Consider the following 15261-nt stretch of genomic DNA (forward strand, 5'->3'; position numbering starts at 1 on the left):
TGAATGGTTAAATGCCTGTATTTTATAAAATGGATGTCACACATTCTAAAATGTCCTTATGTATTTGTTCACTAACAAATACCACCTGTGGTTTCATTGAAGTAAATACTTAGGCTGATAACTGCTGAATATTGATGTGTCGTTCATTGGTATCTGCATATGCGGGTTTCAGAATGTGGAATGGAGTCCTCCCAGGGTGGGCTCAAAGTATCCACATTCATTTTGTTAAGGGGTCACAATTCACAGACCAAGCTGTGAAGTTTTCTGTTCTCAAAGTTTTGTGCTGAGGGCTCTATATACATGTAGACACCTCGATGTAAAATAAGTAGGGAAACTGTGAGCTTCGGTGTTACGTTTCACCACAGTGCGGGGAGGTGCGGTGTTAATTAGACAGGGATTAAGGATAATTTCCCCAGTACGTGATTGCCCCCTGTGACCTATTCCTATGTTTTTGCATTTACAAGCCAGCCATGAAGGAGTTGCATTTTTAGAACAGCCACAACCATAACAACAAGCAGGTTGGTACAGCTGTAGTTGAGAGTGAATCTACTGAAATGTTTTTGATGATTGAATTGGTCGGGGGTGACGCACTTGATACTGTGAAGGAAAATGACATTGAAGTTGCGAAGGTGCTGGACGAGGAAAGTGATCTTCCTGAAGCACTGCTTCCCGACATTGTCACTCCCAGGAAGGCAAGTCCTGAAGTTTGTTTTGTTGAGCCAGGATTGGAGCTATCCCAGGAGGGATGTGTTGAGAAGGAGAGTTGCAGCAGCTGTAACTTTTAATTCGTTGAGCAAGAGACTCATCTTGAATCGAACCATAGTGAGTCAAGTGCAAACTTTGAAGAGAAAATGCCCCCCAATTGGTGTGAATGTGGAGGATTCTGGTGATGAAGATGATGCTCGGAATTTTTCATTGGATGAACTCGCAGTTGCTGATGTACCCCAGGAATCCCCTCCAGATGTCAGATCGATAGATTCTTCAGCAAGGGATATTGAGGAGAAAACAGATGAATAAGTAAGATGAGCTTTGTAAGGAATCTCTGCTGATAGAGAACTTATGCCAGGAGAACAGGGCATTGTGTACGGAACTGCAGTCATTCAAGAGCCAAGCCCAGAGAGCGATAGAGCTTGAAAAGATGTCGGCAGAAAGAAAGTCGGAACTTAACGAACAATCACAGCAGAGTGGAGAAGAACTCCAGCTATTGCAAAAACTCTTGGCTGACAAGACACAGGATGTGAGAAATATAGGTCTACCAGATCCTGGAGGGGGGTGCAGGCTTCTGGGTGTGGATGAGAGAAATTTGGGTCTACCAGATCCTGGAGGGGGGTGCAGGCTTCTGGGTGTGGATGAGAGAAATTTGGGTCTACCAGATCCTGGAGGGGGGTGCAGGCTTCTGGGTGTGGATGAGAGAAATTTGGGTCTACCAGATCCTGGAGGGGGGTGCAGGCTTTTGGGTGTGGATGAGAGAAATTTGGGTGTACCAGATTCTGGAGGGGGGTGCAGGCTTCTGGGTGTGGATGAGAGAAATTTGGGTCAACCAGATCCTGGAGGGAGGTGCAGGCTTCTGGGTGTGGATGAGAGAAATTTGGGTCTACCAGATCCTGGAGGGAGGTGCAGGCTTCTGGGTGTGGATGAGAGAAATTTGGGTCAACCAGATCCTGGAGGGAGGTGCAGGCTTCTGGGTGTGGATGAGAGAAATTTGGGTCTACCAGATCCTGGAGGGGGGTGCAGCCTTCTGGGTTTGGATGAGAGAAATTTGGGTCTACCAGATCCTGGATGGGGGTGCAGGCTTCTGGGTGTGGATGAGAGAAATTTGGGTCTACCAGATCCTGGAGGGGGGTGCGGCCTTCTGGGTGTGGATGAGAGAAATTGGGGTCTACCAGATCCTGGAGGGGGGTGCAGGCTTCTGGGTGTGGATGAGAGAAATTTGGGTCTACCAGATCCTGGAGGGGGGGGGGGTGCAGGCTTCTGGGTGTGGATGAGAGAAATTTGGGTCTACCAGATTCTGGAGGGGGGGGTGCAGGCTTCTGGGTGTGGATGAGAGAAATATAGGTCTACCAGATCCTGGAGGGGGGTGCAGGCTTCTGGGTGTGGATGAGAGAAATTTGGGTCTACCAGATCCTGGAGGGGGGTGCAGGCACCGATCCTGCTGCCTCTCCCTAGAATGCTTGTTAACACAGTTCCTGTGGCTGAAGTGATTCTCTGACATCTCCTCATCGAGTGTGTGCTTGAGCTTTACAATTGCACCCAAACATTAGCTGCATTTGTCTAAAGATTTTGGAATATTAGGCAAATTAAAAAATAATATTAATAAATTTTTTAAAAGAAGTATGGAATCCAGGGAGTTTGGAAGCAACGAATCCATCAGGGTGGATTAAATGGATGTGAAGAAAATTAGAAGGGGTGGATGACACTCTTAGACCTGACTCACCTGCGACGACTTACACTTAGGGTAAAGTGATTTGATGCTTACTATCCCAAGGATTCAGTTTTGCTAGAAATTGGGACATGGATAATTAGGACAGGAGCGGGTGAGGATGACTCAATGGTCGGTAGATGGATTGGTTTGGAAACTAGAATCGTCTTATGGTGTTGATGTCTATGTCTCAATAATTGAGTTGAGTTTAGAGAATGAATGTGGATGATAACATGTAAGCAGCCATGGCAGTGCAGGAACACGATTGCCATTTTTGCATTGCAATGTTTGAGAATTGAGTGATAGCTGGGGAGGAAATGAGATGTTGGATTGTGTGGCTGGGGAAGATATGTGGGTCCGCAAGAATGGATCAAGCTCTGGAGGAGCGGTGACTGCGGCAACCCCTGAGATAATTTGTCCCTGGCAGCTGGTAATGTCTGGAAATGGTGACCCGTATGAGGCCGAGAGAGCCTGGATGGTGTGGAGAAATGGGGACCCATAGGAGGGGAGGTTTGATTGGGCATCCAGCGGTAAAGAGACCCCTGGTGACCCGTACGAGGCCAAGAGAGGCTGGAGGGTGAGGAGACCCTCCCCGGCGGGGCATGCAGCAGAACATCTGTTTTTTGGACTGCGGACACCACAACCACAAGTGCCCCCACCATTTTTGTTGTACGGTACCTCCCCGCTGCCCAGTTGAGGATCACACATGTGTGTAGTAACATTTATGCCATGGTGTTGCAGGGTTGGAATGAACGATTGATATTGGGTTTATGTATGAGTGTGTGAGGAAAGGTTCACTTAATCCATGTCACTAACCTGTACCGGAAAGACAGGGCTCGTGGAAATTTGGAACAGGTAAATTGGGATGGCTCCGCAGGTAACGTTGGGTATTGGTGGCATCAACTGAGGAATGCAGTTCCACTCCACGTAGCTTCATGTCCAGCAGGAGGCACTGCGGCTCTTCTCACGGCGTGGACATGCCTCCATCCATTTGTGTCTTGCTGGTATTGTCGTCTCGTAATTCACTTTGGCAATCCCACTCAACTCGTCCTGATCTGAATTTCTTAACGTTGGGATGGTAGCCTGGTGTCGGCTTAGTGGTTAGGGTGGTGGCTTGGGATCCTAGGGTACTGAGTTCGATCGCCGTTGTCCACTAAATTTACACCAGGGGGGTTGATTCAGCCTGTCATCCCACCGAGGTCGGCGAAATGAGTACCAGTATACTGGTAACTGCATCAGCGGCATAGTCGTGCCCCGAACCAATGATGCAACCAGCAGACAAAAAGCCAGCACACGATGGGAACGTAAGGATGAAATTTTCAGCGTTGCATCTGCGTCAAATGTACAGTGGACTATCGCATTTGACCGGGTTTGCTTTGAATGTTGCTTTGCAATCTGCAAAATACTCCTATTTGTCATCACTGGATACCTCTCCTTGTCATGAACCTCAGCTCGAATTGTCTGTCTGTCTGTCTGTGTCTGTCTCTCGCCATACTCTTCATAGAGTGTCGGTGCTGCTGAAGCAGCTTCCTGAGCAAGGGTTATACCAGCAGTAGTTAGGTCAGGAATTTGGAATTTGTTCAGGGTGCTGGTGATAGCTCGCCTACTCTTTGCGAAGGACACCGTGGGATATTTAACCTCCAACAACGAATGTTGGCAGATGGGATGCCCGAACGTCCATCAGAGGAATGGCAAACACTTCGATGAATCACCCTGCTTGTGAAACACCGGGATGACCGTTTATAGTTGGGTCGGGATTCAAACCCAGCTCAAACAGCTGAGAGATGACTGTGTGTACTTCTAGGCCATTCTACCAACCAGTTCGCATTTTGACGCTTGCTAAATTAACGTGAAATTCTACCTTAATGTGAAAAAATACCCCAAATCCGGGGCAACACTTTGTACCAAACACCAAAAGAACATTTGGTTGAAATGAAAATAGACTCCCGAGAGTATATAATGGAGCAAGTGGTGATTGGGTGTTAGCTGAGCAACAGTACAATGATGAAATAGCACAAAAAGGTGTTTGGCCTGCATGTGATGTGTAGAAGCTCCTCCACTACCCTTGGATCAATGCAAAAAATATATATAAATACAAAATCACAAAAATTAAAGGAATTGCACAGACTAAGAAAGCTGATTGTAAATACAGTATGGTCAGGAATGAAAGGATTGGGGTTGGAGGTGAGCATCTTGAATAGTTTTGGAAAGATGATAGTGAGCTACTGCATTAGTCCAAGTGACTGCAGTGAAGAGGTAAGGGAGGATGAAGGACTGAAGGTTTGGGGTAGGGTAGAGGTGGAGGATAACATCAAAATGTGAGATGGTCAATGGATAGTAGGCCATCAATCTGCCGAGAAGACCCTGTGCTTCACTCTCCTTCCGTGATATACCAAGTACGAACCCAGAGGGTCTGAGAGTGTACAACCTGTTGGCCTGCAACATGGGATGTTGCAACACCAAATGACAGTGGGAAACCATCCATCATGGTGCTCTGGATGCACTGCCCACATGGCATCGGCTGAGGACAACCAATAGAAGACTGTGAAACAAGAGCAAGAAGATAAAGCATGTCGTCTGCTTATGTCCATGACTCCCTGAAACGAGAAAAACAATGTCCAAAGGAAGCAAATTTGACTTTCCCTGTGTATCAAATGTATATTTACATGTATTGTTGTTAAAGAGGGCTAAGATTGCTAAATAATTAACAAAAAATTGCTGGCTGTGACTGGGAAGCTTTGATTGAATGTATTTAATCTCTGCAAATCAAAATAAATTTCATTTTCCATTAAGCTCCGACGGCGAATGAAATCGAAATAACCGAAGTACTGCATATCGTCATCCATGAAAGTGTTAACTGCGCCTGCGTCATGATGAAGTTGACAAAAGCAAATGTTCATCAAGATTTAAGTTTGTGCTTTGACAATGACACGAAAGGATATCGAATGGACGAAACGACGACGGAACAAAAAATCATTTAGTTTTGGCCGTTAATGACCTCGTCTTCAGAAGGGGCATTACTCTCGATGATAAGTCACCCTGATTTTGGGGTAGTTTTTCAAAGTATGAATGTTGATCAATACTCAAAAGATGAGGCCACAATGGTCCCAATTAGCAGAGATGGGACATTGCAGGAATTTTTAATCCCCATTTGAAATAACCCTTTTCTACCTGATCATTTGTCTGTACACCCTTCCATCCCCCATCTCTTCAGGGGTTATTGTTGGAGATGGAGTGTTTGTGTTGGAAATGGAGTTGTTACATTCAAGTTGGGGAAGGTTATTCTTGCCTTTGTAAACTGTACTAGACCTTTTGACAGGGGATAATTAAAAATAACAAGTGAAGACAAGCCACGCTGACAGCTACTGGGGTTTCTTCCTCGATCTCTGTTTTCTCTATTTCCCCTCACTTTCTCGATGAAGGATTGACACAATGGCATACATTTTGACCAAAGGAGAAGAAGCTCTGGTCCACATCGAGTAAAAAGGCAGGCCTAAGTAATGATCGGAGCCCACAAGGCTTTAGATAGGCCCGGGTCTAAAGTGTCAACAGCATGTCTGCATCCCCAAACCCAAAGGGCCGGCAGTTCAAGTCAAAGGCTTGCTTTTGTTGGAACAACAAATTGCTTTGGTGATCCCCATTGGAGGGAGGGGGGAGTTAAGGGCATGAACGATGTTCCACCAAAATAGGGACCTCACACATAAGAATTGGCTTAACAGGGTGTTATGGTATGTACAATTATTTTAATTTCAATGGCTTCCTGAATTCAAAGCTTTAGTTAGTTGGTGTCCCGATGTAATGTAAGTGACATCAATTCGAAAATGGATGTCATAACTCGAAATTGTATGGACTGTTCTTCCATGAACTCCATCCTGGTTTACTTTCCAAAATCCAGGCTGACAGCATACCTTATCTCTTTTATTCCTCGTTTCTCCCATTTATGGAACCACCTTCCAGGGGCCATTCTTTCTCACTCTTACCTCCAGAGCTTCAAGCAAGCAGTGCATCTCCACCTGTTGTCATCCTCCTTTAACCCCTTCTAACCGAACTTTCCTACTTACAGGTGACGATGTTTCCTGTCCTCCCCTCTCTCCTCTTTACCTGTTCATTCATTCCCTTGCATATTATGTCCAACTGCTGCCCCACTGTAAGTTTATGTCCTGTTTTCTTTTTTACTCCGACGAAGGGTTGGTGCCTGAAATGTTAGCTTCTTCTTGCTTCCCATGGCGGTTAGCGTACCTCGATCAACGTTCTATTTATTTTCTCCATTGTTCTACCTAACCTGTCCACCGACGGAGACAGCTCTTCACAAACACCATTCAAGACCAGTTCTTCATTCACAATTTCTCTCTGTCTATCACCTTGCTTTCTTGTGAGCCTCGACATAGCGAAGGAAAAAAAAAATGAGTAGAGATGTAATAATTTGTTAAATCAAATCATTCGTGTTTCCCTAGTTCCGGCCCAGAATGTGCTCTTACAATGTGTTTCACAGTGGAGAGCACAAGTGATGGGCACATGAGTTTCACAGCCAATCGTGGACGAGACAAAGTTGGCTCCATCGAGGGTGCGAGGAAATTCAAGAGTTGCACGTTCTGCCAAGTGGTGCATTTTTCCCAAATAAGGATGTAAAGTGAATATTCAGATGTGATAATTACCCCGCACGCATAATGCAAACCATGGTTAAGAAATTGGTTCAACTCTGTCTGACAAACGTCAGTTGATGATCGAGGAAATACTTCATTTCAATTGAATTTTATATTTTGAACACTGCAGAACACAAATCGGAACATGAACCGGAACACAAACCGAAACACTCATCGGAAAATGAACCGAAACACGAATTGGAAAACGATTCAAAACACGAATTGAAACAGGAATGGAAAAATGAATCAAAACACACATCAAAACAGGAACTGAAAAATGAATCGAAACATAATTCGGAAAATGAATCGAAACACAAATCGGAACATGAATCGAAACACGATTCGGAAAATGAATCGAAACACGAATTGGAAAATGAACCGAAACACGAATCGGAAAATGAACCGAAACACGAATCGGAAAATGAACCGAAACACTCATCGGAAAATGAACCGAAACACTCATCGGAAAATGAACCGAAACACTCATCGGAAAATGAACCAAAACACTCATCGGAAAATGAACAGGAACACTTATCTGAAAATTAAATCGGAAAATGAATTGAAACACGAATTGGAAAATGAATCAAAACACGAATTGAAACACTAATCGGAAAATGGATCAAAACACGAATCAGAAAATGAAATGGAACATGAACCAGAAAATGAATCGGAAAATGAATCGAAACACGAATCGGAACATGAACGGAAACACGAATCGGAAAATGAACCAAAACTCTCATCGGAAAATGAACCAAAACACTCATCGGAAAATGAACCAAAACACTCATCGGAAAATGAACAGGAACACTTATCTGAAAATTAATCGGAAAATGAATTGAAATACGAATTGGAAAATGACTCAAAACACGAATTGAAACACTAATCGGAAAACTGGATCAAAACACGAATCGGATAATGAAATGGAACATGAACCAGAAAATGAATCGGAAAATGAATCGAAACACGAATCAGAAAATGAATCGAAGCATAAATTGGAAAATGAATCAAAGCACATTTTGAAACATGAATCGAAAAACGAATCAAAACACAAATCAAAACAGGAACTGAAAAAATGAATCAAAACACAAATTGAACATAAATCGGAAAATGAATCGAAACACGAATCGGAAAATGAATCAAAACACGAATTGAAACAGGAATGGAAAAATGAATCAAAACACATATCAAAACAGGAACTGAAAAATGAATCGAAACAGAAATCGGAAAATGAATCGAAACACGAATCAGAAAATGAATCGAAACACAAATCGGACAATGAATCGAAACACAAATCGGAACATGAATCGAAACACGATTCAGAACATGAATCGAAACATGAATCGAAACATGAAACAGAAAGCGAATCGGAACACAAATCAGAAAATGAATCGAAACACAAATCGGAAAATGAATTGAAACACGAATTGGAAAATGATTCAAAACACGAATTGAAACAGGAACGGAAAAATGAATCAAAACAGGAACTGAAAAATGAATCAAAACATAAATCGGAAAATGACTTGAAACACTCATCAGAAAATGAATTGAAACACGAATCGGAAGATGAACTGGAACACTTATCTGAAAATTAATCGGTAAATGAATTGAAACACGAATTGGAAAATGAATCAAAACACGAATTGAAACACCAATTGGAAAATGGATCAAAACACAAATCGGAAAATGAAATGGAACATGAACCAGAAAAAGAATCGGAAAATGAATCAAACACGAATCGGAAAATGAATCTCAACACAAACCGGAACATGAATCGAAACATAAATCGGAAAAATGAATCGAAACACGAATCGGAAAATGAATCGAAGCATAAATCGGAAAATGAATCAAAGCACAAATTGAAACATGAATCTAAAAACGAATCAAAACACAAATCAAAACAGGAACTGAAAAAATGAATCAAATCACAAATTGAACATAAATCGGAAAATCAATCGAAACACGAATCGGAGAATGAATCGAAACACAAATCCGAAAATGAATCAAAAACACGAATTGAAACAGGAACGGAAAAATGGATCAAAACACATATCAAAACAGGAACTGAAAAATGAATCGAAACATAAATCGGAAAATGAATCAAAACACGAATCAGAAAATGAATCGAAACACAAATCGGAAAATGAATCAAAACACGAATTGAAACAGGAACGGAAAAATGAATCAAAACGCATATCAAAACAGGAACTGAAATTTGAATCGAAACATAAATCGGAAAATGAATCGAAACACGAATCAGAAAATGAATTGAAACACAAATCGGAACATGAATCGAAACACGATTTGGAAAATGAATCGAAACATGAATTGGAACATGAACCAGAAAACGAATCGGAACACAAATCAGAAAATGAATCGAAACACAAATCGGAAAATGAATCGAAACACGAATCGGAAAATGAATCGAAACACAAATCGGACAGTGAATCAAAACACGAATCGGAAAATGCATCGAAACACAAATTGGACAATGAATCGAAACACGAATCGGAAAATGAATCAAAACACGAATTGAAACATAAATCGGAAAATGAATCAAAACACGAATCGGAGAATGAATCGAAACACAAATCAGAAAATGAATCAAAGCACGAATTGAAACATGAATCAGAAAACGAATCAAAACACAAATCAAAACAGGAATGGAAAAATGACTCAAAACACAAATCAAAACAGGAACTGAAAAATGAATCGAAACATAAATCGGAAAAGGAATCGAAACACGAATCAGAAGATGAATTGAAACACAAATCAGAAAATGAATCGGAAAATGAATCGAAACACGAATCGGAACATGAACCGGAAAATGAATCGGAACACGAACCGGAAAATGAATCGGAACACGAACCGGAAAATGAATCGGAACACGAATCGGAAAATGAATCGAAACACGAATCGGAAAATGAATCGAAACACGAATCAGAAAATGAATCGAAACACGAATCGGAAAATGAATCGAAACACGAATTGGAACATGAACCGGAAAATGAATCTTAAACACAAAACGGAGCATGAACCGGAAAATGAATCGGAACATGAATCGAAACATGAACTGGAACACGAATCAAAACACGAATCGGAAAACTAATCGGAACATGAACCATAAAATGAATCATAAACACAAATCAGAAAATGAATCGAAACACGAATCAGAAAATGAATCTGAAAATGAATCGAAAAACAAATCGGAAAATGATTCGAAACACAAATCGGAAAATGAACCAGAAAATGAATCCGAACATGAATCGAAACACGAATTGGAAAATGAATCGAAGCACAAATCGGAAAATGAATCAAAGCACAAATTGAAACACGAATCGAAAAACGAATCAAAACACAAATCAAAACAGGAACTGAAAAAATGAATTAAAACACAAATCAAAACAGGAACTGAAAAATGAATCAAAACACAAATCAAAACATAAATCGGAAAATGAATCGAAACACGAATCGGAAAATGAATCAAAATACGAATCGGAAAATGAATCAAAACACAAATCGGAAAATGAATCAAAACACAAATCAAAACAGGAACTGAAAAATGAATCAAAACACAAATCGGAAAATGAATCAAAACACAAATCAAAACAGGAACTGAAAAATGAATCAAAACAAATTGAAACATGAACCGGAAAACGAATTGGAACACGAACCAGAAAACGAATCGGAACATGAACCAGAAAATGAATGTTAAACACGAAACGGAGCATGAACCGGAAAATGAATCGGAACATGAATCAAAACACGAATCGGAAATCGAACCAGAAAACGAATTGAAACACGAATCTGAACATGAACCAGAAAATGAATCGGAACATGAATCGAAACACGAATCAGAAAACGAACCAGAAAACGGATCGAAACACGAATCAGAACAGGAACCTGCAGTTGGCTGTGAATTTTACAAATTGTACAGAATCTAGTCCTAAGTGTGCCCGCTCACACACAGTAATGCAATTGCTTCAGTGTGGCATTCAAACAAATTGAAAATAATTCCAAACAGCAAAATTGCTGTTTTTAGGGATGTGATTAAAGACGAATAACTTATTTAATGTGTTAAATAGGGGTGTGTGGAAGAGGGTGCATCATCGGCAGTAAACATCCAATTCAATTATTTATTTATTTTTCCCCTACAGCCATTAAAACTTTTATTTCGTTTAAATTTACTAATATATTTGAACACTGTAGAACACAAATCGCCTTGTTGGCACTTCCAAAAACCTTCAGTTTATCAGTACTTCGGAAAAAATTTACATCATCTTGACCAATCAAATTTGTCGTGCACTCTGAGCGTGGAGTAACATCGACATTCAGACAGAAATGGTGTTGTCGAGCGATGTATCCACTGACATAACTTTGTCCAAAAAATTTTTTGTTTTGTGTATCATTTTTTCAAAGATTGTTCCAAAATCGTCAGTTTCTCCGAGAATTGGCAGAAGGTTCAGCTCTGGACTGTTCCGTTTGACCCCTGATCTTCGTATTTTTGCCTTGAACCTTGTTTGTCTTGTCCTGGAGAAAGAGATTGTCCGTGAGCTTTGTTAATGGACATTGCAAAGCCAAAACGGGCATCATGCTATTTCTAAAGTATTGTTACGAATTCGCGCCCGCCGGCGTGCGATGGGCCGCTTGACTCGAATGGCGGCCGCCTCGCCCACCGGAACGGACAATTCAGTCGTGACCCTCTCGGAACAACGCCGGGAGCTAGTCACGGGTGGGGGTTTAACCTCACCACAACTCAATCCGCATTCTACCCGCGCGAAATAGGGTGAATCGCCGAATGCCGATATACCTAAGTACCCGCGCGAGTAGCGTACTGAGGAGTTGTACCACACCGCAGGTCGACTCCGGACACGAACCGCTTAAGCGGCTCGTTCCGTGCTGCAGGGATAACCGAGCGGAGTTATCGTCGACCTCGACGGTTCAGATTATTTACTGGGTGTTTTAAACCCACTACCAATCCCTAACGTGATGCTAGATGGAGCTTTCAAATAAGGGAAAAAGACGCAACGAAACGGGAAACAGTTCAACAAGCAAGCACTTTATTACACACACAGACAAGCACGTATTCACAGTCATACAGTAATGCACTTATAACAGTCGACAAAATGCAATAAAAGCAAAAGCACTACTACCAACTATAATTATTTACAACACTTAAACAATTAACTTGTCGGACGGCGCCACAGCATTCATTCAAAAGCAAAGGAAACGAAAGCCACCCTCACAGGCAAGGAGGCAGACAGGTCCGTGGACCAAATGTGCGTGGAGCCTGGAGGAGCGGCCAGGTCCACGAGACCGAGAAGGTCTTACCCGCGTCCTCGTGACGCGATGGCGGGCAAGCCGCAATGTCCGCATAGCTGCGCCCCGACTCCATGCCCCTGGCGTGGTCGGTGAGCCCTCTCCGGCGTGCTCTGCGCAAGCATGGTTTTGTCGGCACCACGGCTAGGGTGGGGAAGGAACGGGGCCACCGGCACTATCTCAGCGTGGATGGGGGGGGGGAGAATTGTCGATGCTCAGGGTCGAGTGAGGGGAATGGCTGGCTGGCTCGAATCCCGCGACAAGACGGCACCAACGACGAGACGAGCGACCCCCACACTGCAACCTCGATGACGACCTCCGTCTTCACTGGACCAGCCGCCCGTCTTCACTCGACCCGAACTCCCGTCTTCACTCGCCCCCACCAGCCGCACGAGTCGCCTTGTGCTCTTGCCGTTATAGACCGGAGGAGGAGCCTATATGCAAATATTAGGATCAAAACGCGATTGGAGGCGGGGCCACGCCACCCACTGTTCAGCCATTGGTCTGGCAAAAAGGGGCGTGAGCCTCTTTTGATCCAAATTCTCTCCCGTGAAGAATCCACATTCATCGCGCTTGGAGGCAGGGCCATACCGCCCGATGCTCGCCCATTGGATGGGGAAAAAGGGGCATGAACCCTTCCTGATCCGAATTTCTCCCTGAGAGGAACGCATTCGTACCAGCAGCTCGACGTGTTCGGCATCAATTACCGAACGGGCCCTGGACAGCACGACGTTTGGTGTTGACTGTTGGTGTGGTCGATGGTTGTAGAAGGAGATAGGCGAAGGTGGTGGGGGGTTTGCTGTGGTGGTTTGGTGGTTGGCGGGCGTCGTTTGGGAATGGCGGTGAAGCGATGTTTGCGGGATGGAGTTGTGAAGGTAAAGAGGCAAGGGTGGTGGTGTTTGAGTTGTTGGTGGCTTAATGGTCCAAAATAACAATAGAGAAAGAAAAATAGCTAACTCAAAGCGTCGCAGCCCGGATGAATCACACATATTCCCTCTATACAACGGGTTTGGGCTAACTACACATGAACTTACCAATATATCTCACCTGAGGACCCTTTATGGTGTTGATGCGAATTTCCACAACCGTAACAGTATTGTTACGGATTTCAGAATCCGGTCTGATGAATGCATCCACACATCCAGGTCCTCAGACAGTTATTTCATTAAATGCATGTTCAGATTAGCCCCATCCCCATATCTAATGGGATTTTAAATGTGATGCGTCGAGAAAGGTGAAGAATAGATCCCCTCTCTTATGGGAAGTTTTTCTTTTCTTTACGACAGACACGTTTACACACATTTCTTTTGCGAGTGCCGACACCCGTATTTTTTGAGAGCGCACGGGTCATCATGGTAACCATGCGCAAGTGGGGCGGGGTGAGGTTTGGGGGACTGCACCGCCAAGACGAGCCGCATATATAAAAATGAATTGGAGGTTCGTTCTGGGGGAGAGAAGTAAGAGGAGGGAGAAGAGAATGAGAGAGGAAAAGGAGGAGAAGAAAGTGAGAGGGAAAGCGAGAGGGCAAGTGAGCCAAAAAGAAAGCGAGAGTTGAAGCGTACGAGGGAAGAAGCGAGCCAGAAAGGAAGCGAGGAAGTGTGTAAGTGAGCAAGCGAGCGTGTGGTACGCGTGTGGGTGTCTGACCAGCACCAACAACGAGACAATTCATCCTTCCCAGTGCTTGAGCAAGCAAGCGTTTGGTGCGCGTGTGGGTGTAAGTAGCGCCGACAATGAGTGAGGCACGGGTCGGTCACCAACGAGTGAGGCGCGGGTGAGTCACCGACGGACCGTGTGGGTCACTGGACGTCACCAGTTTGGTGAAGTGTGAGGAGCTGACTGTGTCGCAGCACAAGGGTCTTAACCCGCAACAGACGATCTTGGTGCCCTCCCAGACGTCAACTGGCATTCAAGGCTGTTCGCGAGAGGGTGCACGGCAAGATTGGGTGCTGGCGACGGACGTGACACGCACGCACACATTTCAGGACATTTTCACTTCACGGACAACTACTCTCTGGTGAGTGAGACTACTCTTCTCCCCCCCCCCCCCCAAATGATATCCTGGGAACCCTTGTCTGTGTTTAGCTGAAAGTAAGTAAACCCCCGCGATAAGCATCTGCTCTTTGTCTCTTTCCTGTCATTTTGATTGATTTTGCCTGATTTTTTTTTTTTTGGCCCCTTTCCTCGGGTACCTGCGTCGACCAATACACTAATGCTCCCCTGGACCTACCTACGGCCTCACCTGTCTGACAAGCCCCCAGTGCCCGGGGTGCCTGCTTCATCCGAACACTACACTCACAAGCCACACCCCCAGCCGGTCAATTATCTCCTGCACCCTACACACAAATTTTTGGTTTTTAACTTTCCACAATCAGCACCAACCATATAACGACATCCATGTGTAAATTTACCTAATCTCTCTACCTAACTTTAAACTAACCCCCGGGTTTCCTTGGGTGGGATCCACTCCCCCCATTCAATCCTTCACACCATGCATTCCGTTACCCACACTCATACCGGCCATTGTCCTGCCCTCACACTCATAATTCATCTACCACACACAAACACATCACCAACTAATTTCCCCAAACGAACATGTGCACCCTCGTCTTCCCTTATACTACGCACACTCCCAATTAACTCTACGTAGCTAATCTACGTCCACACTACACGTTCTATGTCTGTCCATGTCTTTAATCCATTTCTGCATTCTAACCTAAATTCCCCCTAACTGATGTTCCCGGGCCCCATGTAGGACTGCTCGTAATGCCCCCATGAGGCCGGTCTATCTAACGCTAAACCCTTCCCCTAATGCTCCTTTGCCCCGGTCGAGGATGTTCGCTACATCCTGGCCGGGCTTCATGTAATCGTGGCAAGGCTCGGCGA

Source organism: Eptatretus burgeri, chromosome 2 (assembly GCF_056783735.1).
Source record: "Eptatretus burgeri isolate ZD-2024b chromosome 2, Ebu_testis_v1, whole genome shotgun sequence".
Taxonomy (NCBI): domain Eukaryota; kingdom Metazoa; phylum Chordata; class Myxini; order Myxiniformes; family Myxinidae; genus Eptatretus; species Eptatretus burgeri.